Source organism: Myotis brandtii, unplaced genomic scaffold (assembly GCF_000412655.1).
Source record: "Myotis brandtii unplaced genomic scaffold, ASM41265v1 scaffold208, whole genome shotgun sequence".
Lineage (NCBI taxonomy): Eukaryota > Metazoa > Chordata > Mammalia > Chiroptera > Vespertilionidae > Myotis > Myotis brandtii.
The window spans coordinates 860,241-870,661 of NW_005357764.1; positions in this window are offsets into that span (position 1 = coordinate 860,241).

The window sequence follows — 10,421 nt, forward strand, 5'->3', positions numbered from 1 at the left end:
TTGGCTGTACCCTGAGCATGACTAGGGGTGGCATCGCAACCTCCCGATCCGCCCTGCTCTGTGCATGACAGGGGGCAGCGCCCCAACTCCCCAATCGGCCCTGCTCTGAGCGCGACCAGGGGCTGCACCTAGGAATTGGGCCTGCCCTTTGCCACCCAGGAGCAGGCCAAAGCCAGCAGGTCATTATCTCCTGAGGGGTCCCAGACTGCGAGAGGGCACAGGATGGGCTGAGGGACCCCCTCCCCCGCCCCAAGTGCACAAATTTTTGTGCACTGGGCCTCTAGTATATTAATAAAAAGAAAGCCAAAGCAGCAAAAATCTGTACAAAGAAATTTACTAGGCTCTTTCTTCTGAATTACCCCAACCCTTTTATGTTCCATCCAGACAAATAAAATTAAGAATTAAACAATTCTTAATTCTAAGGCTAAAAATTTAAAACATCAGCACAGAGTTATTATTCTTTCCTCCAGGAGGGGCCCCCAGAAGTCATCAGCCAAGAGCCATAACCAAAAGCCTGCTGTCCCTCAGACACTTTGAGTCAGCCTTCCTTTCTCCAGCATAGACTTGGCTCCTTGACGTGGGAGCAAGTTCTCTGGAGCAGGGGCAGGGACTACCATTCCTCTTGTTGCCCACAATGAACAGCACATGTCGTCCACACTGTGGCCTCAAGGAAGCCTTCATGAGTACGTGGTAGATCACTGTCTTTGCTCCGATCCAAATACCTTCCAGACACTAAACAGCAGACGTCTTAGGTGGGAATGGAAAATTCCTGCTCTTTGGTGGTTGATGGGCCAAAATGAAATTAGATGGTAGGTGGTTTCTGTTTATTACTGTAGGTAGACAACTTTTCTTTGTGAACATTGCCTTTTACTGTAATTAACACTCCTGGTGTTTTTGGTTGGGAGGCTGAATGAGTCATGGAGGCCTCAGGTCATAATTGAGACAGGTTTTAAAACCACATGGGAAAAACATTTTACCTGAAGAAATCTAAGTATATAACTCTCTATCATGACACCATCACCATATATTCTTGTGTTCATTTCGTACATAATTAAGAACCTACTGGGTGCCAAGTGACATATGCTAGACATTGGGCAGAGTGATGAATGACATGAAAGAGACCGACAAGCTGCCTTTCTAGCTTATAGGATACCGACAAGTAAACAGGAAGTTTCAATATAGTACAGTCACAATGCAATTAATTGACAATTATGTACAGTACAGGCAAAGCAAAAGCTGAGAATCCCTGTCTGTATTTAAGAGCTGAGGGTGAAAATATACGAGCAGACCCCTGCGCAGTAATCTGAAGAGCTTGGGGAAAAAGTTCTGTGTTTTTCATGAGACTCCAACTCACAACAACAATAATGGTAGCAATTCTTTGTACTTGCAGGACAAGTTCTAAACTGTTGTAACATATTATCTCACTTGATCCATATATAACAATCTTTTTGAGGAGAGGGAACTTGCTCGGGGAAGCCAAGTGAGCTGAAGGACTGCAGGCATGTCCCTGTGGAGAGCACGTGCAGGCACTGTCTGTGATGAGCGCACTCTGTACTCAGTGTTACTTGGTAACTGTTACCCATTTTCTAAGCTAAACCCTTGTAAACAAGATTGCTTCCTATATGAACAGGGGCACCAGGTACCAAAGATAAAAGCACCTTATGAGAAATGACTGGAGACTGTGACTAAAAGACCCAGAAGCACTTAGAAATTTCATGTCTCACTTTCTTTTATCTTGGAATTCTTTTTAACTTTCTCAATTTTAAAATGTTCCATTCTCTCCTACATGGGAAAAAAGTAAAACCTGTCTTTCTATTTTAAGTCTGTAAAAACATGTTGAGTAGCCCTTCACGTCAATGTTCCCAAGTTTCACAATTCAAACAGCTTCATCAAGCAGCATTCACAGCCCCTGAGATGAACTGACCAGCTCTATGAGACCCAACAGAGTCTCAAAACATGATGTTTTATAATCACAGTCATCCTTCAAATTCACTTTCCCTTCAAAGCATGAAGAAATGTGAAAATCAGTAAAGTCTATTTGTAGTACCAAGTGTCCAACATTTACAAGTGCTGATTACAGGTAGAATGCTTTCTTATTACTTGTCAAGATGTAAACCATTAAAAAATGAATTTAAAGTTGTTTTTCAAAACCAGTAACAAGAGTACTATGTTGATGACTATACAGACAGTTTAGTAATTTTAAATGTTTTCAGTCACCATTGCAAGACGAATGAGCACTTTACAATAAAACTCCATCTTTTAAAGAATACACCGCTGTATTATGAAACAATTGTCACTGTTCTTGTGCTGTCACTCTATTTTGAAATAAGAGGAGAAACTAGTTTACCTGCAGGTTTCCCAGTCTTCCTGGGACTTCGTGTTAGTCGGGTTCTCTGATCTTTTACACCTGCAGTGAGCAGGCAGCCAACTCTGAGGGATGAGAATGGTATTAGGCCACGTGCCTAGTTTTCTGAAGGGACAGCGTGCTCTGACTTCCCTGTGATTGTCTTACCTGTCAGCATCAAAGGTTGCATCATGTCTGCAGGGGTGTACTGACCAGGAAGAAAAAGGAGGCTCGGCTTGGGACTCTTCACTTGAATTGCTCCCTCCCTGGGTACTGGGAGGGTTTCTATCAGTGTGCCCAACATGATCATGTTTCTGTCCCCCCAAAATTACCCCCATCACATTTTCCCTTGGGCTGAGTGGCATCAAAATGGCATGAACATTTGGGGGTATTTGAATAAGATGTGCTTTCTCAATGAGGGTACATTGTTCCCAAATGGGGGAAAACGTCTTACTCTTTTTATGTATAAAGCACAGATATAGACATTGCCTAAATGTATATGCTATAATATCTCTTTGATATTAAAATATCATGGTGGGGGAGGGACCAGGAAAAAAGGTCTAAAAAGGCAATCCTAATAATAGACAAACATGGTAATTGACTGTACCTTCGTTACACCTCCCATTGGCTAATCAGCGTGATATGCAAATTAACCGCCAACAAAGATGGCAGCTAATTTGCATACTGCAGGCAGGGCGGGACAGCGCCATTCCGCCTCCCACGCTGCCATCTGGGCCTGCTATTTGCGACCCGGGGTGGCGGGCGTCCACCCAGCCTCCATCTCGGCATCCTGTGTTCGACCCGACCCGGGGTGGCCGGGTGGGGCAGCAGCAATCGGCAGGCCAGCCCAGGCTTCCCATGTGTGACCCAACCCGAGGCGGTGCCCCAACCCCCAGATTGGCCCTGCCTTGTGCGCGACCCAGGGAGGCAGGGCAGGCACCGAGGGATCAGGCCTGCCATCTGCCACCTTGGGAGCGGGCCTAAGCCAGCAAGTGGTTATCTCCCGAGGGGTCCCAGACTGTGAGGGCACAAGTGGGGCTGAGGGACACCCCCCCACACCCCCTCCCCCGCCAGTGCACAAATTTTTGTGCACCGGGCCTCTAGTGAATGAATAAAAGGTGGAGAAACATTGGGCTAAGGGGAAATTAAGCTGGAAATATATTTAGTTTAGCTTTGTGGCATGTCCTTATGTGGTCTGCAATCCCTTTGTTCATAGGTGAGCTAGTGTGGGAATGGTCTCCGGAACCACTCCCCCTCAACTTCTGTGCTATGACCTGGAGAGACAGGGCTAGAAGTGACACCACAACATGAAAGTGTGCTACCATGCCCAGCCTCAGGACACAGGTAGCAGAGGAGAAAAAGTGTTTGGCATGTACAAAGTGTGAAGCTGCTCTGTGATACATTCTTGTCATCACCAGACACACACACACGTGTAAGTAAAGGGTTTAGTTTGCACAGACACTAAGTTAAAGATGGAAGTTTTCCTCCCCATGACAAGGCAACATGTACAATTATAAATGTCCCTCATGTGTGCATGGGGACCACACAGATTCACCAGAACTCCTGTCTTTGTGGAACTCCATGAATGTTTAGATATCCAATGTGGTTGTCACTGGGAACTGCTTTGACATCTATTCCTTTCCTGTTTAATGGGAACGTCTCCTGCTGCTGGAGACCTGAGGGAGTGAACCCACATCATTGAAAACACAGACGGCACTGTCTTCCCCAGTTTGGAGCCTGCACTCCCTCTCCCAGGAGGAGTCAGGGAGACCGCCCCTGCCCAACTCCACAGACACACAGCGAGGGGGTAGCTTCTCACTTTCAGGGCAGCCCTTCTGCTGACCTTGGAAGACATCTGTGCTTAGAGGTGTGAACCCTCCAGCTGACGCCTGGCTCTGCTGCTCAACAGCCATAAATCTGACTTCACTGCTTGGCACCCACATTTCCTCACCTGGAACGTGGAGATGATAATAGTCCCTACACTAGAGACTCCATTGCGAATCCATAAATTGACATTAGGACTGAAAACTGTCTCGAGCTCTAAGGATTCACACGTAGTTAGACATATACCCAGGGCACAGGGCATGTGCAGGTGCCACTGCAGTATGGGTCTGGGGCTAATTTCTCACCAGCTGAGACACTTGTCACAAGTGACTGGGGAGTGTCTTCCCAGTGCCACAGGGCTGGAAGTGCTGTCCAGACCTTTCTCTTTTGGTGCTAGGTTTGTGTCACCCCCAATTCACCTCTACCTTCTTGGGTGTATTAGTTTCCTTGGGCTGTCATAGCAAAATGCCACACACTTGGTGGCTTAAAATAACTGAAATTTATTGTCTCACATTTTTAAAAATATATATATTTTCTATTGATTTCAGAGAGGAAGGGAGAAATAGAAACATCAATGATGAGAGAGAATCATTAATCGGCTGCCTCCTGCACTCCCCACACTGGGCGGGGATCAAGTCCGCAACCCAGGCCAGGAATTGAACTGTGACCTCCTGGTTCATAGGTCGATGTTCAACCACTGAGCCACGCCAGCCAGGCATTAAAAATATATATTTTCTATTGATTTCAGAGAGGAAGGGAGAAATAGAAACATCAATGATGAGAGAGAATCATTAATCGGCTGCCTCCTGCACTCCCCACACTGGGCGGGGATCAAGTCCGCAACCCAGGCCAGGAATTGAACTGTGACCTCCTGGTTCATAGGTCGATGTTCAACCACTGAGCCACGCCAGCCAGGCAATTGTCGCACATTTCTAAGGCTAGAAGTCCAAAGTCAAGATGTCACCAGGGCCTTCTCCCTCTGAAACCTGTAGGGGGCCTTTCCTTGCCTCCTCCTAGCTTCTGCGATCACTGGCTGTCTTTGATGCTCTGGCTCACATCTGCACCACTGGCGTCCCTGCCTTTGTGTCATGTGGTGTCCGCCCCGTGCGCCTGTGCTTCACACATGACCACCTTCTTCCAAGGACACCAGTCAGCCTCGAGGAGGGGCCACCCTTCTCCAGCATGACCGCACCTTCACTAATGACTTCTGCAATTACCCTATTTCCAAATAAGTTCACAATCTGAAGTACTGGAAGTCTGGACGGGAAGGATACGACCCCCCTCCACCCCTCAGCTCTTGGCATTCTGCATCCCATGCTGACCCACAGAGTCTTGGCAGCCTGGCCATATCCTGTGCCAAGTTATCTCCCCCTGTTTCCAGGGCATTAAAATCATATTGAATGTATTTGGATTTAGGTGGCCAAAATGAATATACTTAAGATTTGTTGTTTGCATCATTGAGGTGACTCCTGCTGAGACCAACAGAGGAGAGCAAGGGGTGGGCACATTAAGCTGTTCTTGCAAAGGTGGCCCTGGGAGGAAAGCCAGTGAGCTGCCGACAGAGGGGGGCTTCCCATGAGCCTGACATCCAGCCCAGCTTTGCAGAGCAAGTGAGGACTCAGGACCATGCTACATCCCAGGAGAAAGCTACTGTCTCTGTTGTAATCTTTATCCTCTCTGTGGACTATTTTAAATAGCTTTTTTTTAAAGCCTTTTCCTTTAAATGTCATCCACATAGTCAATCAATCTGAGCACAGAGAGTGTAACTGGAGAGCCCTGCCAAGACCAGGTGTGGCAGAGAGGACCCCATGTGAAATCAGCCAGAGGTGTCCTCAGAGCCTCTGCTTCCTAAATGGCCCTGAGCACCTAGGGCCACAGGTCTGCCCAGGTGTCCCCAGAGCCTCTGCTTCCTAAATGGCCCTTGGCTGTGGAAGTCCTTGGTCCACCTGGGACTTAGCTCTGCCTTAAGGCTTGGTGAATTCTCTCCTTAAAAGTCACGTCACAAGGTAAGTCAGATTTTACAACCAAAAGTCCCCAGCTCTACCTGACTGTTTCCCCCCTGACTTACATCAGATGAGGAGCCTGTTTTCTCTTCCACCCCCATCCACACCCCATCTGAGAAGTTCTTAAAGGATGAGGGAGAACAGAAAAGGGAACTGGGGTGAGAAGCAGGTAAGGGAAGCGCAGTGGGACAAGGGGGTGCAGTATAAGTGTGAAAAAGAAAGAGAAAGTGAGGTGAGCTTGCAAGACAAACTCTTTTAATTTTCTCCAAGAGGAAACAGGGCCGGAAGTGCTGATTCAAGCGATCTGGGAGGACTTCAAACTCAGCATCTGTTTCCAAGACAGAGCTCCCAGGAAGCCAGGTCTCCCTCCCCTTGTTGCCATGGACATGACACTCAGGAAAAGCAAACAGCTTTGTTTCCCCCCAAATCATTCTACAACTAGACTTCAGTGCTTCCATGAAGTGGGCCTCTTTAAACAGTCCTGAAGCTAGGAGCCGAAACTGAAAATACTATTCACTTGTAATCGAGAGTCCTTTTCTGTTGGTGGTTAGATCCCAGGGAGAAATTTCTCTTCCCATGGCCCTCACGTTCTTTGAAGGCAATTGTGTGCACTGAGGCAGAACAGGGCTCGAGGTGCACCTGTACCTGGCTGTGGTCTGAGAAGAGATTTACTGGGCTTTCTGTTATGAAAGAAAGCTACTAAACAGTAGTAAACACCCACAGATCTCTGAGACAGAGAATGAATCAGAAAGTTATAAATAGTAATAGAACCTGATCATTTCCTTGTCTGTGTCATCTACACAAAGGGTGAAGAGGTTAATGGGTTTTGGAGAGTAGAAAACAGGACAGGATATGGAGCCCTTGAGAAGTTCTTCCTGTAGAGAAGCCTTGGCCACTAGACCTCAACTTTCTCAACCCTGACACAGGGCGTCCAGGTGTGGATTGGCACGTGACAAGACTGCATTTTCTAGCTTTGAGATGGTGCAGAGCTGTACAGCCAGAATCAGGTGCTCTGTTGATTAAGGGCCCCAAATAGCCCTACATGGGCACTTTACCCTGTAGCTGGAAACCTAGGTTATATAAATTAGTGAGAATTTAAAAAAATAAATTACACAGCTGGTTGAAAATTTGGTGTGGCGCTACTGTTTGGCCAGGACTTAAGGTCTTCAGGGGACCCGTGTACTCCCACGGGTAATGTGTGGTATGGCCAGCAGCACCCCAGGCACAAAGGAGCTGACTCTGCATACATGGGCACTGCAGGGGCACATTTCTGAGGGGCGACCTTATCAGTAGCCCATGTCTTCGTTCTGTGGGTGTCAATTATGGCCTGAAAGGCAACCCTCTTGCTTCCTTCCCAGAGTGTGGAGTTCTTCCCCTGACTGAATCAGATACATGGGTAAACTCTAAATGAGCGGCATTTCCCTAGACTAGATGGGCTTCAGACAGCATATAAGTCCGGTCCTGCCAGGCCTTATGCTTTTTTTTTTTCAAATTGAATTTACGAAGGCTTATTTTACATTTCCCTAGACTAGATGGGCTTCAGACAGCAATCACACCCCATAATTCCATTTAAAATATAACTCCGGTCCTGCCAGGCCTTATGCTTTTTTTTTTTTCAAATTGAATTTACGAAGGCTTATTTTCTTTATTGATTCAGTCTCAAGACAAAAGCTGTTCAGCTATAATTTTATACCTTGACCTTTTATTACCTTGACCTTAATTCTCCATTGCTCCCTGGACTGTGGCTTGCTCTGTTCCCTGGGTGTTTTTCCTTGTTTGTCACAGTTTTTTTATGACACAGAATATATCCATCATGTTAAAATCCAGTCAGCTGTTTACTTTTTTCATCAGAATATTAGGGATCTAATATTAGGATTAAAGCTGAAAGGTTTAATTGGCAATTTTTCACTTTTCTGTGTTAGAGCATATCTCCACTAACTCATCAGATAATACCTATCATGTGCTACTTCCCTCTACCATAATCTAAAGACAGGAAACCACAAACTACCTCATTTTGCATAATAATTATGAGCTCTGACTCACTCCGAGGTGTGATTGGAATCACAGAATCTAAATCTTGGAGGGAATGGAGAGGTCATCTCACGGACTTATCATAGGAATCACCTAGGGTTCTGAGGGGGGTTTTTTTGGTTTTTAAATAATTAAATGCAAGATCCCTTCCTTCTTTCCCCACCCACAGAGATGCTGATTTTCTGGGTCTGACTTGGGCATAGAGGGGATAAATGGTGATGGAAAAAACAGCAAGTAAAAGGAATCTATACTTCAGAAGGTTCCCCAGGTGATGCAGAGGGTGGATCAGTCCCCTGGAGCAATCTCTAATTGTGAAGATGGGCTTTAGCAAGAACAGTGTAAGAAAATGAGACCTTCCCCTTGGTCAAACCCGTCACCTCCCAGACTAATGGGACAGGACATTCACCATTCCCTCCTGCCAGCATGAGTTCATGCTGAAGCTGAGGGCTAGTACTATCTGCAGGAACTATTTCCAAAGGGCACCTAGTGGGCAGGCTAAGTGCAACACACTTTATGAACAATACGTCTAATCTCCACAGCAGTCCTACAGGGGAGCTAGGATTTAAACCCACATCTACGAGGGGGTCTACAGTCCAGACGTCTTCCAGTGTTTCATGTGTACCATCCGGTTCTAATCATTACATAGACAAGTAGACACACTTTGCTTCTTGTAATTGAGAGAAACTAACTTTCTCAGTCTCAGAAAGATGCTTATTTTTTTTAATGGCCATCTTAATTATTCAAAGTTAATTATAGCCACTTAATATGTCTTACACACTCCCCGTGTTAGTTTAATCATAGTACTGGCAAACGCTGTGGGAAATATGCTACTTATTTAAGTATATAAGAGGCATTAGGATTTAAAATGTCTATTTTTTTATAGACCTTTCAAAAATAGGATACATTCTTACCCACTGGGGCTGGTTAAAAGACTGTACTACTGGAAGACAGACAGAAGATAAACTGATCTCCCAAAGTCCCTGCTAGCCCTTCCATTCTACAAGTAGATTATAATTAGCCATGGGGGATCCTCTGCTGAAGAACTTTCTATTTCCTGTCAAAGTAAAAAAAAAAAAAATGTTTCCAGTGCATTCTTGGATTGAACAGGCTCTATCTGATCACAATGGCTCACTTTTCCCATGAGTTCAATAAGTTATATTTTTAGCATTTTTCTAAAGCCAGAAAAAAAAAATCACCCAAAAATCCCAATAAACCCCAAGTGCTACTTTCAAAGGGGAGTTTTTGGCCACAAGCAGTGGAATAGTTTTCAAGTGATTGGAGTAAAACTTAGCTCAAGTTAAATTTAAGATATCCTCTATTTGTTTTCTTTTATTCAGACATTTTTAAGTGTCTAGACTAGAAATACTTCTTAACTCTGAGAATAACTGCCTTTCTGACTTGAATCTTTGAACATCATTCTAATAAAAAGTTAAAGTGATGTTTATAAAGTCAGAGCCAAATCTAAGATCATGAAACTTCACTATGTACTCCAAAGTTTTTACATATTGAATGTGAAGTGATTCATTAATTCAGTGAACATTTTTTAGAGCCTGTGATGTACCAAAAATTGTGCTCGCCACTGGGTGCATGGAGATGAATGAGACCAGGGCTCTGCTCCTGAGAAGGTTCAATATACTTCTGTATTATTGGATCTAACTGCATTGCATTCTGCCACTTTACCATCTTTTGGCCTACAAAAATGGTAATTTCGTGTGATACAACCTATAGTTACTCTGTTGTATTGCAGTGATCTATCATCAGAAGGGTAAGTGTAACCGCACAGAAACTCCATTTCTGTAACATGACCCTTTCTCCTTTCTGTTCCTCCATTCCCTTCCTTAATCATCAAGCTCCAAGGACATTTGATTTTGCTCAGTATCAAACCGTTTTAAGAACAAAGCCTCAGGTCTGTTGACCACAAAAACAGTTTCCATCAAGCTAAAGATAACATCTTGACTTTAGTTGTGTTTCAGCCCCAGGCCCATAATGATGCCATGGCTGACATCAGGACTTGATACAATGATGAACAACTCCCTACCCTGGCCCATGAGTAGAGCCTATGACCCTAACTCCTTTAGCCACCATGAGTAATGAATTTTTCCCTGTATAATCCATCCCCTGGAAGCCATCGGGGAGCCAGGTCTTTGAGCACTAGCTCACCTGTGACTCTGGGCTTGGTCCCATTTCCTCAACTAATAAACTTCTACTTTCTTTGCTGC